The 22,865-nt window shown below is 40.2% G+C and overlaps 1 protein-coding gene across 1 annotated transcript in view; it reads right to left on the bottom strand.

Annotated features, from left to right (window-relative positions):
• Positions 1-21,401, bottom strand: part of ERAP1 (endoplasmic reticulum aminopeptidase 1) — a 129,024-nt gene extending 107,623 nt beyond the window's left edge. The window contains exon 1 of the mRNA XM_032626601.1: positions 21,281-21,401. The gene's annotated coding sequence lies outside the window, so the exon portion shown is untranslated. The remainder of the gene's footprint in view (positions 1-21,280) is intronic.
• Positions 21,402-22,865: the final 1,464 nt, after the last annotated feature.

Raw genomic sequence — 22,865 nt, 5'->3', positions numbered from 1 at the left:
GGAAGAATAATTTTCCTCACAAGAGCCTCCCTGAACCATTCTCCAGGCCCATCCACAGGGAGGGGTCTCATTTTGACCCTATCCATTTCCCTGCCATTTTGCTGTTACTCCTTTCTTGAGCTGCCTCGGACTTTTCAGAGCTAACTGTCTTACCCTCAATTGCATCCAGGTCAAACAGGATACAGTAAGTCTCCTACATACAAACGAGTTCCATTCCGAGAGCACGTTCGTGAATCCAATTTGCTTGTAAGTCCAACAAAGTCAGCCTAGGTACCCAACTAACACAATAGGAATCGGCTATATAGTACCATACTGTAATAGGTTTATAATACTTTTCACAAAAATAATACATAAAAAACAAACACAAAAAATAAAGAAAACACTTTTAATCTCACAGTACAGTACCTTGACAAGTATAGTAGTGCAGTACCACAGCTGGCATACAGCGGCTGGCATCGAGTGAACAGGCAAGAAGAGTTACTGACTGGAGGAGGGAGAGAAGGTGGGAGATGCTAGAGCTGAAGGATCGCCAGCAATAGGAGATGGAGGGCAAGCTGCAATTTCACTCATGCCTGACGTTGATGGCACAGGTTCTGGTTCCTTGCTGGATTCAATTCTATCTACCCTCTTGAGAAAATGAGCCAGTGATGTCTGGGTAGTACTGTATCAGCTACATCACTGCTGCTTTTACACTTGCTTCCGGACATCCTGGGCTTGAAATAAAGATACTGTACTACTGTACTCTATACAGTACTGTAAAGTACACAAAAGCACAACCACTCATAGAGGATGCACGCACGTGACAGTGTACACCAGACACGTGAACTAACTTGTGTGATTGGACATGAGAACGCACATTCGCATCTTTGAAAGTTTGCAACTAGAGTGTTCGTGAAGGGGATTCTAGAGCTTCAGGTTTCAACTTATGATTCCCCCAACCCACTCACCACTCTGGAATACACTGAAAAATCCACTGATCACGTTTCTAATACCAGTATTGGGTGTGTATATTTAAGATAAGCACTGTCGTCTCCTGCTTCGTCTAGCCTCCATACAGCAAAATGGTATTCTCAAAATGCAAATTGGATCATGTCACGTTCTTGCTGTATATCCTCCAGTGGGTCTCGAATGCACTTAGGAAAAACACACAAGGCATATTTTGTGGGCTTATCTCCACAGCTAAACTTCTACCCTATTTCCATGTGCCTCCTTCAGAATCTCACTCCTCTGTCATTTCCTCACTTTTCCCTTGTTCAACAATATGTTTAAGTTTGTTCTACTGTAATAAAAGCTTTTCTTCAACCTCTGGCCACACACTCCCTCCCCAACCACTGTCCTGTTTTTCTTCTTCCTTTTAACAGCAAGCTCCTGGAAACAGTTGTCTACATTCTCCATTAGCTGTTTTCCCTTAACTAATCACATATATGCTCTCTCAGCTCTCTGCAGTGTGGTTTCAGCCTTCACCTTCTTCTGAGGCTAAGTGGTCTCTAAAAGGTGTAATCTGAGCCACTAATCCAATGGGTTTTTCTCAGTCATCAACTTCATAGATCTTTCGTTTGCTGTTCCTGATCACTCCTTGGCTGCTGTCATATTCTTGGGATCCTCCCCATGTCCTGAGCTCTCTATTCCCTTTTCCTTTCCTTCCTCTTTCTGATCTCTACTTTCTCTTAGCAGACTTATCCACTGTCATGACTTTATCACCTTTTAATGTGATTTCCAACACTGAATTTTTCATGAATTTCTGATCACATTTCTAATCACCCACTGATTTCTACGTGGAAATTTTCATCAGTTCTTCAAGCCACATAGGATCAGAATCTAATTATACCTGCCACTTGACAAGGAAAAATCATAAATTTCTCTATGGCAGGACAATCAAACTAAGTCATAATTGAAACACACATAACATGCCCCCATTTGTGACAGGCCTTTCCCAACCTACAACGTGCATCCACATTATACATTAACCAGACCTCCTCAAGGCAGGAGGCTATAATCAACCTTTGAGAAATATGGTCCTTTACTTCTGACACCAGCACTGTATTTTTTAAGATTAACATTTCTTCCTCATCTTGAACAGGGGTCACGTTGTCCTAAAGGCTCACTCTGTATGTACATACCTGACCAAAACATCTCTGATGAACTTTATGTACAATGTGAACCTGTCAATACATAATTCTTTGTCTCAAAAACGTATAAAACTGTTATCTCTAGCACCTAACCAGTGGAACAGTTTTCAGAGCTTTTGATAATCTGTCTCCTGGGTTATAATCCTTGGTTTGGCTTGAATAAAATTCTCTCTTTTTCTTCTTAGCTTGATTGTTGATTGGATTTTGTAGACGTTTGCATGGTGTAGTCAGCAGAACATCAGAGACACCCACCAGAGGACACCTGGAGGATGCCTGGAACCTGTGCTCAGTACCAGCACAGGCCCACTGAGCCCCACCAACCTCTCGGTATCTCTCAGGTACTCTGGTGAGTTCTCCTGATATAAGGATCTCATTGTTTAAGTGACAATCCTAAAAGTTTTGTTTGAGTTGTTTTTACTTGAAGTCTTCCGGGGCACCAGTGCATTTTCCTAGGCGGGGACCTAGTGGGATCTAGGCAGGCAGCTAGGAAAACATACTTTGCTAATCTTTGTTAAATTTGGCTTAAATTGAAAAACAAGTTGATACATGGTCTGAACAAATCGTTTGCTAGTGAAATGGGAGACTGAGCCTGCTCAGCTCTGAAGAAAAGGGACACTTGCCTCTTCTAAAAAAGCGAAAACTTTCTGCCACAAAGCATCCTCAGATGACTGAGAACCTAGTGGAAGTGGCTGAGGATTAATCCTGGTGATGTACAGTGGTCCCACAGAGAACCCCACTACAACCATTAGGTAAACACTGCTCTTCCAGGGAACGTGACCGAGGCTCATCCCCTAGTGCTCAGAGAACCCACAGTGCTTTTAGACTGTTGGAAGAAGAAACTGAGACGTAATAGAATCAAACCAACCCAGGGTAACTCCTTGAAGAGCTAGACTCAGAAGCAGCACACAACCAATCCATCACATTGTGCTTAGAAAGGTCTGCAGATCATATCTGAATTAGGCTACCTAGTAACGGGAAAGCATGCTTCAAAGGCAGTACAGCAACCTGACAGACAGCCACATATGAGAACGCCAGTTGGGTTTATGTATAACACCTATGGGATTAACACTTGCAAGTATTTAACTAAATGGGAAGATCTGACCAAAGATAACTTGTCCCTGAGATGGCCGAAATGAGGCACTTCGGATTTACCTAAACTGGTTTATTTGTACACTCAATTAGAAAAAGCCAGCTATAGAATCAAACAACCAGAATGGGAGGCATTTTTAATTGGTACCTGGAAGCCTCAATATGAGGAAATAATCAATGGCTTGACTGAATGAGACAAACTGAAAATTATTAGTAATGGAGGCAAAATTAGAAAAAAACCTCATAAGCCATTCCTCCTCCCCCTCCCCCGCCCCTCCTCTGTATCCTCTCCTTTCCCTATCCCTGACCTTCCCGCTCTCCCTCCTCTAACACCAGAAGAAAAATCTCTTGCGTCCAAGGGAGAAAATGAAAGCAGCCCAAGGTAATAGCAGCTCCCTTTAAGGAGAAGCCCACAAGCAGAGGGGAACCCACTGTTACCTATACTCCTTGGACTAAGGCAGGACTAACTAAGGATTTTCCAGATCCTTTACAGGATCCTTTGGGGTTTACTAAAGAATTAGATCTTACAGTAAGAACTTATGAGCCTGGATATTCAGACTTGTACCAGCTCGCACAAATCTGAATAACTCAAAGAGTTAAATTAAAGACGCCTATGGGCCTTCCCTGGTGGCGCAGTGGTTGAGAGTCTGCCTGACGATGCAAGGGACACGGGTTCGTGACCCGGTCCGGGAAGATCCCACATGCCGCAGAGCGGCTGGGTCCGTGAGCCATGGCCGCTGAGCCTGCGCTTCCGGAGCCTGTGCTCCGCAATGTGAGAAGCCGCGACAGTGAGAGGCCCGCATACCGCAAAAAAAAATAAATAAATAAAAATAAAAATAAAAAAGACGCCTATGGAAGATTTTCATAAACGTGAGGCTGCAGACCACCAGAAATGTAGAGAAATTGCCCACAACTTATATCAGGCTAAACCAAAAGTCTTCCCAAAGAGAATGGACTGGCAAAAGTCCTTATTCACTGCCCTTTCCCTACGAGTAAACAATCAATTCAAATGGTAGAGGTTTCAAATTTTCCTATGTGAGTTTTTAAATTAGAGCCAGTAACTTTTCAGCTAGGAACTATCACAGGAAAACATGTGTTTCTTTTGGTGAAATACGCTCCAATTCATATGATAGGGTGAGTCCTTTTAGAGGTATATAATGCCCATATTGCTTTTTCACCTAAGGGTGAAATGATTTTAGATTTAGAAGAGGTAGGTACAGATCAGATTACTAAGAAATTGTTGGTTATAAAAACAAAAACTCAAACAGGTCAGGAGGAAATTAACAATTTACTATTATGAGAGCCTGAGAAATTATGGTCATCTTCTTCCCCAGATACTGGGGAAATTAAGACAGCCACTCCTAACTATCGATAACTCCAAGCTTCTATGCAATATTTGACAATCTCCACTTAAACCAGAGGCATTAAATGGAATAAGACCTATTATTCCGGAATCCCTTGAGAAGGGACTTGTGATTTCTTGTACCAGTCCTTGCAATACCCCCATTTTACCGGTAAGAAAGTAAAATGGAAAAGACTGGAGATTTGTTTAGGATGTGAGCACTGTGAATAACGTTGTGATCCCTTACAGCGCTGTGGTTCTTAATCCTCACACCCTGCTCTCAGCCATTCCAGCAGCCACCTGTTGTTTTTCAGGTAATAGGTTATTTAGTATTCCAGTGGAAGAAGAAAGCCAATAACTCTTTGCCTTTATGTGGGAAGATGGTCAGTATACCTGGACGGTTATGCCACAAGGCTATACTGAAAGCCCTACTTATTTTTCTCAAATACTTCAAGCTGATGTGGCTGATGTACACTTTACTAACGGCTCTGCCTTAATTCAATACGTAGATGATTTGCTTTTGTGTTTTGGAACTGAACAGACTCCCAGAGAGATACCACCCATCTGTTACACCAGTTAGCCTCTAAGGGAACTAAGGTTTCCAAAGACAAACTACAATTCTGTTAAGCAATTATGAAATATTTAGGTCATTTGATATCTAAGGAAGAATAGTTAATTGCTCCTGGCAGAATTAAGGGAATCCTAGCTTTCTCACTTCCCAAAACAAAGAAGCAACTGAGGGGATTTCTGGGTCTAATCAGATATTGTAGGAATTGGGTACCTAGTTTTCGCCTTATTGCCCAACCTCTCTGTGCATTACTTAAATCTGACCAAGCAGACCCACTGAATGGATGACAGAAGGAGAAAAGGCTGTAGACACTTTAAAACTCTGCATTGACTCAGGCTGCGGCATTAGGCCATCCTAATTATAAATTACCATTTTTTTCCTCTCTGGGCTTGAAGGAAAAGGAAACACCCTGGGTGTACTAATTCAGAGGTATGGCGACCAGCATCGATCCACAGAATATTATAGTCAGCAGTTAGACTAGGTGGCAAAAGGCCTCCCACACTGTTTGAGAACTATTTTAGTGACAGCTCTCTTATGCAAAGCTACCGAAGAATTTGTAATGGGTTTTTTTCTAACTATTAATGTTCCTCACTCAGTTGAATCTCTTATAAATTCTCACCTTACTCAGCACTATTGTGAGTCAACTGGCTTCTTCTGAGGTATTGTTACTCTCTTCACCCAATATTATTTTTGCTCCATGTAATCACTGTAACCCCGAAACTTTGCTTCCAGCACCTCAAGATGATGACAACCATGACCACATTATGCTAACTGCCTAACTTCTTACTCCTAGGACTGACTTACAGGAATTACCGTTGATAATACTGATTTAATTTGGTTTAGGGATGGATCCTATTTAAAGGATGACAAGGGGCATTATCAAACTGGGTACACAATAACCTTGACGGTATAAATAATCGAAAGTTCTTATTTACCAGACATCACATTGACTCAACAAGCTGAACTGATTGTATTAATTAGGGCTTGTCAATTATCCAAGAATCAAATACATATTTATAGTGACAGTCACTACGCTTTGGAGTGGCTCATGATTTTGGAATGCTATGGAAACAAAGAGGATTTCTCACCTCTTCTGTCCAGACCATAAAAAATGGGCAGATAGTTTCAAAACTATTAGACTCCATTCAATTTCCCAAACAGCTGGCTATCATTAAAATACCTGGACCTTTCAAGTCTGATTCAGTGGAAGCCAAAGGGAGTCAGTCAGCTGGTGTTGCAGCTAAACAAGATGCCTTAAGCCTTGCCCCTGCCCAATTTTGAGAATGCCCTCTACTTAAACACGATTCTGATGAAACGTAAGAAATTTCTTTTGCAGCCTCAAGAGGTGGCTTCAGAAACAGTAGGCAAACTGCTATGGAAAGCATAATTCCAGTTTGAGGAATTCCTTCTGAGTTGCATAGCAACTAAGGAGCCTATTTTCCTGGACAGACTATTAAATCCATTTGTAAGATTTGGCTGGTAACGCAGCATTTTCACTGTGTTTATCACCCTTAATCCTCAGGGTTGGTAGAAAGGACCAATAGTAGTACTAAAGCACAACTGGCTAAATTTTCAGAGGCTTTTAATCTTCCATGGCCAAAAGCTCTTCCCTTGGTACTCCTCAACCTTAGGTCTACCCCTTTTGATAAACATGAATTGCTTCCTTTTAAAATAATTAATGGGCGACCTATGCATTTAGATGAAGCTACGTATGAACTAGCACTTCTTCGAGGAGATATTTTATATTACCGTCAGGGATTCATCAAAGTGCTTAAAGAAAATGAGATATTAGCAACTGATTCCTTCCACAGTGAGCTCCCAGGAGACAAAGACCTTAAGGACCACAGGTTACAACCTAGAAATTTTATCTATTGGAAAAAAACATCAAATAAAGGACTCTTTACAGCCATGTTGGGAGGGACCATAACAGGTATTACAAACAAATCCCTGTGCTGCAAAACTTAAAGGACTAAGCTCTTGGATTCACATTTCTCACCTAAAAAGGTCTCCTCTCCTGACACCTGGCTTGGACTAAGACAGCTACCACCAAGCCAGGATGAGAAGAAGACAACAGTGGTAGACAGTTAACCTAAGGGTCCAGACCAGGCCTTTAAGACCTATCTTACTCTTTCAAATTGTGCTATTTACCAAATGTCTGTCTATCAAAATTGAAAGTTATTGATTTATTTCTAGCTGTGTTTTTGCCCGAGTGTTTTGGATGGAAAGAAAAGTTAAGTAAAGTTATCACAAAGTATGGCTACCAGGGACAATCTAACTGATTGTTGGATTTGTTATCAAATTCCTCATTCAATTCAAGGCCGATTTAGACCTCTTATAATTCTTATCACTGATTTCAGATGTTCCTAATATTACTGTTTACTTAGATTGGCTTCCCTCTGGCCTAACCTTTCAGGTCCAAATTCTCCAATATATTAATATGTCCGACCTTTCTTTGACACTCTCCTAAGTCCTTAGAGACTGGACACAACTTACCCTAGGACTACTCTGTCCCTTACTTGATTAACAAACATCTTAAAGAGAAAAATACAAGTCACTTATGCCAGCAACTCTCCCACATCCAATATCCTACAAATAGATTTCGGAAAGCTTGCAAAAAAAGTGACCCATGATTTAATCTGTGTTAACAAAACTTCCAGTTGATGAAGCTATCAATGAGAGCACTCTGAGAGGAATCATTTTTGCTCCCCCAGGTTTTGTCACCACATGTGATATTGGAATTGACCCACCTTCCCAAGGATGGGCATATAAATATCTTAGCAGCTAGCAGGTAGAAAGTTTATGCTTACTGGGATGTTATGTTACCCCACTGTGTATATACCAAGAGACAGATGGACCTCCATTCTCTTCTCAATAAAGTCAAGAGATCCATCCATACTAGCAGGATACCAAGGTACCTGGTGGCAAAATCTTTGGGGAATATTGGTTCCTAGTGCAGGAGTATATGTAAACTGGGATAGGCACAGAAATCTACCAGCCACCATTGGTCAAATGGCTAAAGAGACTGCAAAAAGCATTGCAGCACAACAGACACCCCTAAATTACTTAGCCCACGTAGCATTAGGTAGCAAAATCGCCTTACATTTTCTAATGGCCAAAAAAGGGGGTGTTTCTACTGTTGCTCACACTGTTCGTTGCACTTATATCAACAACTCTGGAGAAGTTGAGATGCTCTTGGAAAAAATTTTCCAAAACGCAAAATGGTTACAAGATGTAAGAAAGACTGATCCTTTAAATGATCTGTTTATTTAGCTCCCTTCAGAACTAGGCAACCTTTTCTGCTCTGCTTTAGAAATGATTATTATTTTCATAATAGGTATCATTATTCTTTTCCTGGCTATCAAGTTACACATGGCATGTATCACCGCTTGCTTCAACTTTACTACCAAAAGCATTGGTGTACAATGATTGTACAGCAGACTGGGATGATTGATCAAGTGCATAATCTACAAAGTGTTGCCCCATCAACATATCCTTCTATGCTTGTTTACTACATTTGATTAATTTTACTCAATTCTAAAGTTCTATGATGAGGGAAACAATATCACAAAACTGAATGGCTCTTAATTTTAAAGCAGCTTTACGAGGGGGAATTTATGCTCTAATCCAAACTGAATGTTGCATTTTCATATCAGATGACACATGAAAAATCTAATGACACATGAAAAATCAAATCTCTGTATTGAAGGATCCCCTTCCTAATCTAAATGAAATCTCAGGTAAATAATTCATTGCTGGCATTTTGGGTTTAATCTCTGTTCATGACTTTATTATTGTTGTTGTTGGCTATATTGATTGTGTTCTACATTAGTTATAGAGTAATAATCCCTGTGCTTTTCAATGTATGTTCAAAGCTCCAACTAAAATAATAATGCTTAAATGATTTGAAACTATTGATCATATCTATAGTTCTATTTAAGACAATGGACACACACAATGCACATGTAGGATAAAACTGGCATAAGTCCTACTGGACATCCTAGAATTGACAATCCAGTCCTTGCCAAGCATTCTACTAGTATAACTCCCAGAAGAAGAAAGAAAAAACTGGGCTGTTAAGTCCCAGCTTAGAGGAACATCATAGATTCAGGGCAGGTGAGAAACCACCCTGGCAGCAAGGGACCAAATGTTTGGTCACATAACGCTTTCTATTGAAAGATTTATGCTCCAAAGGGGGGGAATAATGAGGAAAAATCATAAATTTCTCTACGGCAGGACAATCAAACTAAGTCAGAATGGAAACACACATGCTCCCATTTGTGATGGGCCTTTTTCAACACGCTGTGTGCATCCACACTACATATTAATCAGATCTCCTTAAGGCAGGAAGATATAATCAACCTTGGAGAAAAATGGTCCCTTTTTCCTGATGCCAGAGTTGTTATTTTTAAGATCAATATTACTTTTTCATCCTGTACAGGGGTCGCATTGACCTAAAGGCTCACTCTGTATGTGCATACCTGACCAAAACATCTCTGAAGAACTTTACGTATAATGTTAACCTGTCAATATAATTCATAATTCTTTGTCCCAAAAATGTGTAAAACTGCATCTCTACCTTCTGACCAGTAGAAGCGTTCTCAGAGCTTATGAGAGTTTGTCCCCAAGTTATAATCCTCAATTTGGCTTGAATAAAATTTTCTTTTTTTCTTCTTAGCTTGATTGTTAATTGAATTTTCATCGACACACTCGTCTAGTGCAAAACACTTATATGAAGAAGGCAACTTAGCAATCTCATCTCTTAGAGATGGGATTTTTTTTTTTCCTATCACTTTGCTCATTTTGTATCATTCCCCTTTTCAAATTCTCAACATCCTTTAAGGTCCAGTTTATATTCCCTCTTCTCCTCAAAGCCTTCTTTGACCCCAGTATACTATAAATTCTATACATAAATCCCTAAGGGCAGAGGCACGGGGCTGGACAACACTGTATTTCTTACTGTATTCATCTCTACCTCCTTTCTCCAAATCCCAAAACTTAGTGAGCTTTCAAAAATGTTTCCTCAACATAGAAATGAAGAAATGAATGAAGGAAGGACTTCAAATATTTCAAGAGACTGAGAAGAAAATGTAACACTGGCACACTTCTTGGCTCTGCTGGGAATGGTATTTACATAATCACAATATTTAATTGTACTTACTGATTTTCAACCTTTAGAGCTGCCCTACAAGGAAAATAGCTGAATATTTAAATATGATTATATGACAGGTTATAAATATTATCTTAACACTGTAAAAGTGAAGATCTGCTTGGTAGAAGATGGGAATGGAAGTGGGGAGAAGAGAAGGTGGGAAGATAATACCCTCATGTGGGAAACAGTGGAGCTTTGTGGGTCTGGATTCAGCCTGCCTGGTCCCTCTGCCACCTTACTACCCTTGTGACCTGGGGCAAGTCATCCTTTACTTTTCTCATCATAATTTAGGAATGATACCTGATACAGTTGCTATAAGGAGTAAATAAGATAATCCATGTAAAATGCTTAGAACAGTGTCTGACACATAGTAAATACCCAATAAATTTCAGTCATTATTATTTTACATATTCAAGCACAAAAAGATACTATCTAAAGTTGATGGAATCAGAAAACAAGGTTTACACGTATTGCATAAGGATATAAAGGTAACAGAAGAACTAAAATAGAAGTGGTAAAAAAACTTGGAGTAGGAGGGGAAATTGAGGAAAGTAGAAATGAACTAAATCTTCATATTTCAAACCGGGGAGTCAATAGATACCATTTTAAGATACACTGGTCCAAAATACTATTTAGAATTAGGGTTAAAACCATCAGAAAACAAAACAGAAAAGCTTACAACTGGTTGCTGCTGGGAAGTGTAACTCGAAGGAGGAAGGAGTAGGGAAAGCTTCTGCTGCTTTTCATTGTGACTTTTCTGCTACTTGATTTCTTATCATGTGCACATATTGTTGGGATTTTTTAAAAGGTGAAAGCGTTCATACACATACACAGATGCTTCAAACAGGGACAAGAACTGTTTCACTCTCTGGCTGTACCTAATATGGCACTTTGCCAAAACGTATACACAATAAATGTCTGTTAAATAAATAATGTTGCCACACTCACCTGTATTTAAGTAAGGTTTGGTGGTTATTTGACACTGTTACCTTCCAAAGCAATATGATTGCCCTATTAATATGGTAACTAAGCTAAACATTATTTAACTTATGCCAAATATGTCAACCCATGCATCTTTTTGTTTTCCCTTAGATTAGCAAACAAGTGCTTCCTTCTTCTCTCAAAGTAACACTCAGTGTTCTCAGCACTTCAAGGAAAATGAATGTACATTGAAAATGACATGTTTCTCAGTACAAAAAAGATGATAGTGGTAAAGTTTCCGGGTTACTTTGCTACTTTTTGTATGCATCAAGTTGGTACAAATTGCATGGAAATGTTCTATCAAATGATAAACAGAAGTCATACTTCAGGGTTTAAGGTTATTTTTCACAAAATATAATTGTAAAGCAAAATGTTAAGTCAATTAATTATAAAAGAGACATATAAACCCTTGGAGGGATACAATGCATTGAAAAGGAATTCTGCTTTTGAGTCAACTGTATTATATCTGATTGTTTAGATTTGAGTCTCTTAAAGATGCAAGTTCAGTAGTAACTTCCTTAGAACACTGGAAAGATTTAATAGATTGAGCAAGGGAACAATACTATTCTTTTCAAAGTGACTTACTTAGGTGTAGGTTAAAACTTTAAAAATTTTCTTATCAGAGGTCCAATTCATAGGACTATGTGTGTGTTCAGTGATAATCTTATTGATAGATACATGGAAATCTAACCAAGTGATTTGAAAGACATTTGGGAACTGATCAGAGAACTAAAAACATTAAGAACAAATCCACATGAGAGAAAACATACGTAAGTATTTCACACATGGAGAGCTTCAAGGACCGAGAGAGAGCTGGGTAAGAAGTATCCTGAGAAACAAACTTATTTTTCCCCTTTCCTTCTAGTCACCTGCCTCTACCATTGATCCTAGAAAAGATCCAGAGAAAAACAGGAGGTGAAAAAAATGAAGAGAAAGAACACAACATTATTGAAGGCAATGGGGGGAGAAGGGGCAGGAAAGTATTCCCTCTCAACTTCCATTGACTTTTGTCCATTTAATCAACCTGGTTGCACAATTTAAAAAAAAATTTTTTTTAATTAACACAAGAAGGAGAAAAAGGAGGAAAAAAGTATTTTTTTCTGTAGCAAATATTTTTAATACCAAAAAAACCTATGTGGAGCTAAAAACAAAAAGTATATTTCCCTCTGGAAGAAAAAAATCCTGGATTAAAGCTAACGATTTATTTAAGTATTTCACCTTTTGTGCTCTCTCTTTCCAGAACTCTTTCTATGGTCTTTTAGTCAATAATTAACAGGTACAAATGGTGTGACGAGGGTGTGGTCCCTGAGATAATGCTGGGTTCTCTTGCCTTAAACTGATATGTTACCTCTTCAATCCTCCTTGTATCTTCAAAAGGAGTGAAATTCTTATCCAAATAAAGGAAGAAGTCTCTGAATATTCTTGCAGACACAGGAAAATCACTCAAGACCTGCATCTTGTAAAAAATTTTCTATTTGAAAAATGTGATTAAAGCACCCAGCCAGGACAGGTTTGAAGGGAGGTACAATTCCTTCATTGCTAATGTCCCCACTGATATAAAGAAAACTATACTCCCAAAGCATAGTTATTCGAGTATCCAAATTATATTTAGTAGTAGACTTCTATAAGTTCTGATCCCTAGTCCTCAACTTCACAAATCAGAAATCCAAGCCTGTAAATCTGATTATCTTAGGTCTGGGTTGTACATTAGGTGAACGTGTCTAATTGCTTTTTGGATTGTGTTATTTACCACAGTATGTATGTTTGCATGAGGCGTTAGCAAGCACTATGAAAAATGATTCTCTGCAGTTACACTTGTCACCACTAGATGAAGCTACCACTGCTTTTGCTCTCCTCTCAAGAGAATTTGTTGGTTAGCTAAAGGACATTGATGTGGAATTTAAATTTAGGGTTACTCAAAAACTGCTTTGCTCTGAGAGTAAGGTGACAGGTCTATTTTGCTAAGTTCAATAAAGTTCAGAGAGCTAAGTATTAAAGTGTACATAAATGGCCTTAACACTGTAACCCAAGACTTCTCTAGTTGATAATTTTTTATTTCAAAAGATAGACTCATCAATCTCTACACTGACTACTTTTATACCAATTATTGGCTTCAGGGAGGTATAAACAAGGTACAGGCGTGGAAAGAGAAAGCCTCTAATTCCTCTTAGATAAAACTGAGAATTAACTTACTTAACATAATTTCAAAAGTATAAACATGAGCCCTCCCACTTTTACATAGCTTACAAATTAACTAGAGGGTAACAGGTAGATCAAGAATTTCCATAGGAGGGACCTTCAAGATGGCAGAGGAGTAAGATGTGGAGATCACCTTCCTTCCCACAAATACAGCTACATGTGGAACAACTCCTACAGAACACCTACTGCACGCTGGCAAAAGACCTCAGACTTCCCAAAAGGCAAGAAACTCCCCACATACTTGGGTAGGGCAAAAGGAAAATGAAAAAACAGAGACAAAAGAATAGGAATGGGACCTGCACCTCTGGGAGGGAGCTGTGAAGGAGGAAAAGTCTCCACACACTAGGAAGCCCCTTCACTGGCAGAGACAGGGTGGGTGGGTGTGGGGGAAGCTTTGGAGCCATGAAGGAGAATGATGCAGCAGGGGTGCAGAGGGCAAAGTGGAGAGATTCCCGCACAGAGGATCAGTGCCGACCAGCACTTACCAGCCTGAGAGGCTTGTCTGCTCACCCACCGGGACGGGTGGGGACTGGGAGCTGAGACTCCGGCCTCGGAGGTCAGATCCCAGGGAGAGGACTGGGGTTGGCTGCGTGAACACAGCCTGAAGGGGGCTCGTGCACCACAGCTAGCCGGTAGGGATTCCGGGAAAATGTCTGGACCTGCCTAAGAGGCAAGAGACCATTGTTTTGGGACGTGCGAGGAGAGGGGATTCAGAGCACCGCCTAAACGAGCCCCAGAGATGGGTGTGAGTCGCGGCTATCAGTGCAGACATCAGAAACGGTCATGAAACAGCAACACTGCTGCTGCAGCCACCAAGAACCCTGTATGCAAGCACCGGTCACTATCCACAGGCCCCTGGGAGCCTGTGCAGCATGCCACTGCCAGGGTACCATGATCCAGGGACAAGTTCCCTGGGGAGAACACACGGTGTGCCTCAGGCTGTTGCAACAACACACCGGCCTCTTCCGCCGCAGGCTCGCCCCACATTCCAATTATGACTAGCGTACCCCTCCCTCTCCGCCGCCTGAATGAGCAGGAGTCCCTTAATCAGCCATTGCTTTATCCCTGTCCCGTCTGGGCAGGAACAGATGCCTGAGGGCAACCTACACACAGAGGCAGGGCCAAAAACAAAGCTGAACCCCAGGAGCTATGAGAACAAAGGAGAGAAAGGGAAATTTCTCCATGCAGCCTCAGGGGCAGCAGATTAAATCCCCACAATCAACTTGATGTACCCTGCATCTGTGGAATACCTGAACAGACATTGAAAGATCCCAAAATTGAGGAGGTGGACTTTGGGAGCAACTGTAGACTTGAGTTTGCTGACTGCAACTGATTTGTTTCTGATTTTTATGTTTATCTTAGTTTAGTTTTTAGTGCTTGTTATCATTGCTTAATTTGTTTATTGGTTTGGTTGCTCTCTTCTTTTATTATTATTATTAATAATTTTTTAAATGTATTAGTTAAAAAACTTTTTATTCTTTCTTTTTTTCTCCCTTTTCTTCTGAGCTGTGTGGCTCACAGGGTCTTGGTGCCCCAACCTGGTATCAGGCCTGAGTTCAGGACATTGGTGCACCAGAGACCTCCCAGCCCCACGTAATATCAATCGGTGAGAGCTCTCCAAGAGATCTTTGTCTCAACGCTAAGACCCAGCTCCACCCAACAACCAGCAAGCTCCAGTGCTGGACACCTCATGCCAAACAACTAGCAAGACAGAAACACAAACCCATCTATTAGCAGAGAGGCTAACTAAAATCATAATAAGGTTGCAGACACCCCAAAACACAGCACCGGATGCGGCCCTGCCCACCAGAAAAACGAGATCCAGCCCCACCAACCCGAACACAGGCACCAGTCCCCTCCACCAGGAAGCCTACTGAACAAGCCACTGAACAAACCTCACCCACTGGGGGCAGAACCAAAAACAATGTGAACTACGAACCTGAAGCCTGAGAAAAGGAGACCCCCAAACACAGTAAGTTAAACAAAATGAGAAGACAGAAAAATATGCTGCAGGTGAAGGAGCAAGGTAAAAATCCACCAGACCTAACAAATGAAGAGGAAAGAGGCAGTCTACCTGAAAAAGAATTCAGAGTAATGATAGTAAAGACGATCCAAAATCTTGGAAATAGAATGGAGAAAATAAAAGAAACCATTTAAAAGAAACTAGAAGAACTAAAGAGCAAAGAAATGATGATGAACAACACATTAAATGAAATTTAAAATTCTCTAGAAGGAATCAATAGCAAAATAACTGAGGCAGAAGAGCGGATAAATGACCTGGAAGATAAAATAGGGGAAATAACTACTGCAGAGCAGAATAAAGAAAAAAGAATGAAAAGAATTGAGGACAGTCTCAGAAAGTTCTGGGACAACATTAAATGCACCAACATTCAAATTACAGGCATCTCAGAAGAGGTAGAGAAAAAGAAAGGGTCTGAGAAAATATTTGAAGAGATTATAGTTGAAAACTTCCCTACTATGGGAAAGGAAATAGTCAATCAGGTCCAGGAAGGGCAGAGAGGCCCATACAGGAAAAATCCAAAGAGAAACATGCCAAGACACATATTAATCAAACTATCAAAAATTAAATACAAAGAAAAAATATTAAAAGCAGCAAGGGAAAAATAACAAATAACATATGAGGGAATCCCCATAAGGTTAACAGCTGATCTTTCAGCAGAAATTCTGCAAGCCAGAAGGGAGTGGCAAGACATATTTAAAGTGATGAAAAGGAAAAACCTACAACCAAGATTACTCTACCAACAAGGATATCATTCAGATTCAACAGAGAAATTAAAACATTTACAGACAAGCAAAAGTTAAGAGAATTCAGCACCACCAAACCAGCTTTACAACAACTACTAAGGGAACTTCCCTAGGCAGGAGACACAAGAGAAGGAAAACACCTACAAAAACAAACCCAAAACAATTAAGAAAATGGTAACAGGAACACACATATCAATAATCCCCTTAAATGTTAATGGATTAAATGCTCCCACCAAAAGACATAGACTGGCTGAATGGATACAAAAACAAGACCTGTATTTATGCTGTCTACAAGAGACCCACTTCAGACTTAGGGACACATACAGACTGAAAGTGAGGGGATGGAAAAAGATATTCCATGCAAATGGAAATCAAAAGAAAGCTGGAGTAGCCATGCTCATATGAGACAAAATAGACTTTAAAATAAAGACTATTACAAGAGACAAAGAAGGACACTACATAGTGATCAAGGGATCAATCCAAGAAGAAGATATAATAATTGTAAATATTTATGCACCCAACATAGGAGCACCTCAATACATAAGGCAAATGCTAACAGCCATAAAAGGGGAAATCGACAGTAACACAATCATAGTAGGGGACTTTAACACCCCACTTTCACCCATGGACAGATCATCCAAAATGAAAATAAATAAGGAAACACAAGCTTTAAATGATACATTAAACAAGATGGACTTCATTGATATTTATAGGACATTCCATCCAAAAACAACAGAAGACACTATCTTCTCAAGTGCTCATGGAACATTCTCTAGGATAGACCATATCTTGGGTCACAGTCAAGCCTTGGTAAACTTAGGAAAATTGAAATCGTATCAAGTATCTTTTCTGACCACAACACTATGAAACTAGATATCTATTACAGGAAAAAAAGCTGTAAAAATTACAAACACATGGAGGCTAAAAATTACATTACTAAATAACCAAGAGATCAGTGAAGAAATCAAAGAGGAAATCAAAAAATACCTAGAAAAAATGACAATGAAAACATGACGACCCAAAACTTATGGGATACAGTAAAAGCAGTTCTAAGAGGGAAGATTATAGCAATACAATCTTACCTCGAGAAACAAGAAATATCTCAAATAAACAACCTAACCTTACAGTTAAAGCAATTAGAGAAAGAAGAACAAAAAAACCCCAAGGTTACCAGAAGGAAAGAAATCATAAACATCAGTTCAAAAATACATGAAAAAGAAATAGAGGAAACAACTGCAAAGGTCAATGAAACTTAAAGGTGGTTCTTTGAGAAGATAAACAAAATTGATAAACCATTAGCCAGACTCATCAAGAAAAAAAGGGAGAAGACTCAAATCAACAGAATTAGAAACGGAAAAGGAAAAGTAACAACTGACACTGCAGAAATACAAAGGATGATGAGAGACTACTACAAGTGACTATATGCCAATAAAATGGACAACCTGGAAGAAATGGACAAATTCTTAGGAAAGCACACCTTCTGAGATTGAACCAGGAGGAAAGAGAAAATATAAACAGACCAATCACAAGCACCGACATTGAAACTGTGATATAAAATCTCCCAACAAACAAAAGCCCAGGACTAGGTGGCTTCACAGGCAAATTCTATCAAACATTTAGAGAAGAGCTAACACCTATCCTTCTCAAACTCTTCCAAAATACCGCAGAGGGAGGAACAGTCCCAAACTCATACTATGAGGCCACCATCACCCTGATACCAAAACCAGACAAAAATGTCACAAAGAAAGAAAACTACAGGCCAATATCACTGATAAACATAGATGCAAAAATCCTCAACAAAATACCAGCAAACAGAAACCAACAGCACTTTAAAAGGATCATACACCATGATAAAGTGGGGTTTATCCCAGGAATGCAAGGATTCTTCAATATACGCAAATCAATCAATGTGATACACCATATTAACAAATTGAACAATAAAAACCATATGATCATCTCAGTAGATGCAGAAAAAGCTTCTGACAAAATTCAACACATATTTATGATAAAAACTCTCCAGAAAGTAGGCATAGAGGGAACCTACTTCAACATAATAAAGGACATATATGACAAACCCACAGCCAACATCATTCTCAATGCTGAAAAACTGAAACCGTTTGCTCTAAGATCAGGAACAAGTCAAGGTTGCCCACTCTTACCACTCGTATTCAACACAGTTTTGGAAGTTTTAGCCACAGGAATCAGAAAGGAAAAATAAAAGAATCCAAATCGGAAAAGAAGTAAAGCTGTCACTGTTTGCAGATGACATGATACTATCCAGAATCCTAAAGATGCTACCAGAAAACTACTAGAGCTAATGAATCTGGTAAAGTAGCAGTATACAAAATTAATGCACAGAAATCTCTTGCATTCCTATACACTAATGATGAAAAATCTGAAACAGAAATTGAGGAAACACTCCCATTTACCATTGCAACAAAAAGAATAAAATACCTAGAAATAAACCTACCTAAGGAGAGAGCAAACCGGTATGGAGAAAACTATAAGACACTGATGAAAGAAATTAAAGATGATACAAACAGATGGAGAGATATACCATGTTCTTGGATTGGAAGAATGAACATTGCAAAAATGACTATACTACCCAAAGCAATCTATAGATTCAATGCAATCCCTATCAAACTACAAATGGCATTTTTCACAGAACTAGAACAAACAACTTCACAATTTGTATAGAAACACAAAAGACCCAGAAAAGCCAAAGCAATCTTGAGAAAGAAAAACGGAGCTGGAGGAATCAGGCTCCCTGACTTCAGACTATATTACAAATCTACAGAAATCAAGACAGTATGGTACTGGCACAAAAACAGAAATATAGATCAATGTAACAGGATAGAAAGCCCAGAGATAAACCCAAGCACATATGGTTACCTTATCTTTGATAAAGGAGTCAAGAATATACAATGGAGAAAAGACAGCCTCTTCAGTAAGTGGTGCTGGATAAACTGGATAGCTACATGTAAAATAATGAAATTAGAACACTCCCTAACACCGTACACAAAAATAAACTCAAAATGGATAGAAGACCTAAATGTAACGCCAGACACTATAAAACTCTTATAGGAAAACATAGGCAGAACACTTTATGACATAAATCACAGCAAGGTCCTTTTTGACCCACCTCCTAGAGAAATGGAAATAAAAACAAAAATAAACAAATGGGACCTAATGAAACTTCAAAGCTTTTGTACAGCAATGGAAACCATAAACAAGATGAAAAGACAACCCTCAGAATGGGAGAAAATATTTGCAAACGAATCAACGGACAAAGGATTCATCTCCAAAATATATAAACAGCTTCTGCAGCTCAATATTAAAGAAACAAACAACCCAATCCAAAAATGGGCAGAAGACCTAAATAGACATTACTCCAAAGAAGATATACAGATTTCCAACAAACACATGAAAGGATGCTCAACATCACTAATCATTAGAGAAATGCAAATAAAAAGTACAATGAGGTATCACCTCACACCATTCAGAATGGCCATCATCCAAAAATCTACAAACAATAAATGCTGGAGAGGGTGTGGAGAAAAGGGAACCCTCTTGCACTGTTGGTGGCAATGTAAATTGATACAGCCACTATGGAGAACAGTATGGAGGTTCCTTAAAAAACTAAAAATAGAACTACCGTACGATCCAGCAATCCCACTACTGGGCATAAACCCTGAGAAAACCGTAATTCAAAAAGAATCATGTACCACAATATTCATTGCAACTCTATTTACAATAGCCAGGACATGGAAGCAACCTAAATGTCCATCATCAGATGAATGGATAAAGAAGATGTGGCACATATATAAAATGGAATATTACTCAGCCATAAAAGGAAATGAAACTGAGTTATTTGTAGTGAGGTGGATGGACCTAGAGTCTATCATACAGAGTGAAATAAGTCAGAAAGAGAAAAACAAATACCGTGTGCTAACACATATATATGGAATCTTAAAAAAAAAAAAAGGTTCTGAAGAACCTAGGGGCAGGACAGGAATAAATGCACAGTCGTAGAGAATGGACCTGAGGATATGGCGAGGGGGAAGGGAAAGCTTGCACGAAGTGAGAGTTGCATTGACATATATACACTACCAAGTGTAAAATAGCTAGCTAATGGGAAGCAGCTGCATTGCACAGGGAGTTGCTTTGTGACCACCATCGCACAGGGAGGTGCTTTGTGACCACCTAGAGGGGTAGGATAGGGAGGGTGGGAGGAAGACGCAAGTGGGAGGGGATATGGGGATACATGTATAGTTATAGCTGATTCACTTTGTTATACAGCAGAAACTAACACAACATTGTAAAGCAATTATACTCCAATAAAGATGTTTAAAAAAAAAGAATTTCCATAAAAGAAGGTTGCAGGAGCAGCAATCCAGCTGGAAGAAGGACCTGGCGCAGGGTGTTTGTAGTTAAAATTGCATATAAAGAACATGGTTAGATGATTCTCTGGATAGTTCAGGGAGAGAGCTGAAGGAGGCAGTGAGTGTTGAGATAGGAAAGACTAGACGTGAGTGGGAGGAAAACTACTTACTCTTCTGACCATTAATTTTGTGGAGCTACTGCATAGTGATCTGACATCTAGCGAGACTAAAACAGTTTTGGTAAATGAGGATGGTGACCCGGCAAAAGTTCTAGTAAGACCCTTTCTGAGGCTTAGGGAAGTCTATTGGGAGGGGCCAGGGCACGGGGAGGGTGTTTCCACTTGCAGTAATGGCTCGCTATGTAACTGGACCAACCTCCCTCTACTCAAGACCACAATAAACACTGACAAAATATGAAAACATCTTCTTTAAAGCATCAAAGACAAAGAATTACCAAGCCAAGACTCAAGGGAGAATAGAAATCCAAGAGGTATTTAAGGATGCTTTTTTGCACCCGGGGTGTATGCAGGTTTGGAAAAAGAAACCGAGGAGCTGAGCTAAGTTTTTGATAGCCTCACAGAACCAAGGGAGATAAAACCTGAGCCCAAGTCCTGCTGAGCATAAAGAGAAAGAGAAAAGCAGTCCCTGACATCCGAGAGATGAACTGGCACTCACAGCAGCCTTGGTGTTTTCCCGTCAAACATAAACAATTTCGGGGCTTCCGTGGTGGCGCAGTGGTTGGGAGTCCGCCTGCCGATGCAGGGGACACGGGTTCTCGTGCCCCGGTCCGGGAAGATCCCACATGTCGCGGAGCGGCTGGGCCCGTGAGCCATGGCCGCTGAGCCTGCGCGTCCGGAGCCTGTGCTCCGCAACGGGAGAGGCCACAACAGTGAGAGGCCCGCGTACTGCAAAAAAAAAAAAAAAAAGTGTGAAACATAAACAATTTCATGGAACATCACCATCAGCCAGACCACTCTTGAGACTATGATGGATGAAGACAAAAACAAGCTGACTCCACAATCATGTTTGAACACAGGCAAAACACAAACACAGTCATAGCCACAAAAATGACAAAACATCTTCATATCCTGACTGATATGAGTGACAGCTGTTTCTTTACCAGTTACAGCCTTAGGCTTGGTCTGCTCTTCTCTCCTTGTTAAGATGCTTAATCATAGAATTACCCCCCTTCCTGAGAACATCTAAACCATAACAAAGCCCTGCTTCGACAGCCCTCCCACATCCCGTAAGTTCCTAACACTTTCTGAGGGGCCGCACGGTTCCCCACCATGTACATTATCCTTTGCTGCAATGAGTTAAAAAAAAAAAAAAAACCCAACTTATTAGAAAACCACTAATAATTTTTTTACATAGCTGGGCAGGGGATTTTTTTTATTACTCTAATATTCTTGAGCTTTGTGCTGGGACACAGTTACCTGGAAACAATTTGATCCTTTTGGATCTTGCGTTAAGATTTGTTCAATGGGACTGAAGCAGTACTTTATCTAGGGCTAATTGCTCTCCGCTACTGTGGCAAGACACCTCTGGGTACTCGACCTGTGGGCATCTTGAGGTTCTCCAAGCTGACCGGCGGACGCAGGTCCTTCTACTTCCACGAGGTCTGTGTGCGCGCCGTTCGCCAAGACCACTAATCTTTTCCAGTGGTTCAGTCTCTGGCTCAGGTATTTTCTGCACACGTACGTGCTGCTCAGTGATCAGCTGAATACTCAAAGGGAGCCTCCAGCAGAGCCCCAAAGTGTCCTTTCTCTCTTCCCGCTTTCTCTCTCTTCTCTCCGCCCACCCTTTCTCGTTGTCTTCTCTCCGCCCACCCCTTCTCGTTGTCTTCTGTCTTGTGAACGCTACTTTCTTGCCCACCCACACTCAGCTGCGCCTACCTCAACTCAAAAGGTCCGCTAGGCTCCGCCTCGGGTCTCCCCCCTGCACAGCTGCGAGGAATCTCTCTCAAGGCACTCAGCTGGCCCCTGTCACAGCCCTAACCTCCTTTGTTTCCATCTCTTCGGGGATCACTACTTTCACTTGCCCGATAGTCTTCGACTTGCAAACTTTTATACATTTTGGGGGTGATGGGGCATTGTTTCAAGTGACAGGATAAATTCCAGTCCCTATCCTATCTTGGCCAGAGTGGAAGTTCTTATATACCTTTAAGTCTTTAAATTCTAGGAAGCCAAGAAATACTGATTTACTAATCAGTTGGTTTTAGCAGTTGGAAGCATAAATTTTTCCTTTCAAAATAAAGTAT

This window comes from Phocoena sinus, chromosome 3 (assembly GCF_008692025.1).
Source record: "Phocoena sinus isolate mPhoSin1 chromosome 3, mPhoSin1.pri, whole genome shotgun sequence".
Lineage (NCBI taxonomy): Eukaryota > Metazoa > Chordata > Mammalia > Artiodactyla > Phocoenidae > Phocoena > Phocoena sinus.
Note: the sequence above shows the minus strand (reverse complement) of the source record. Positions and strands in the feature narration are given on the sequence as shown.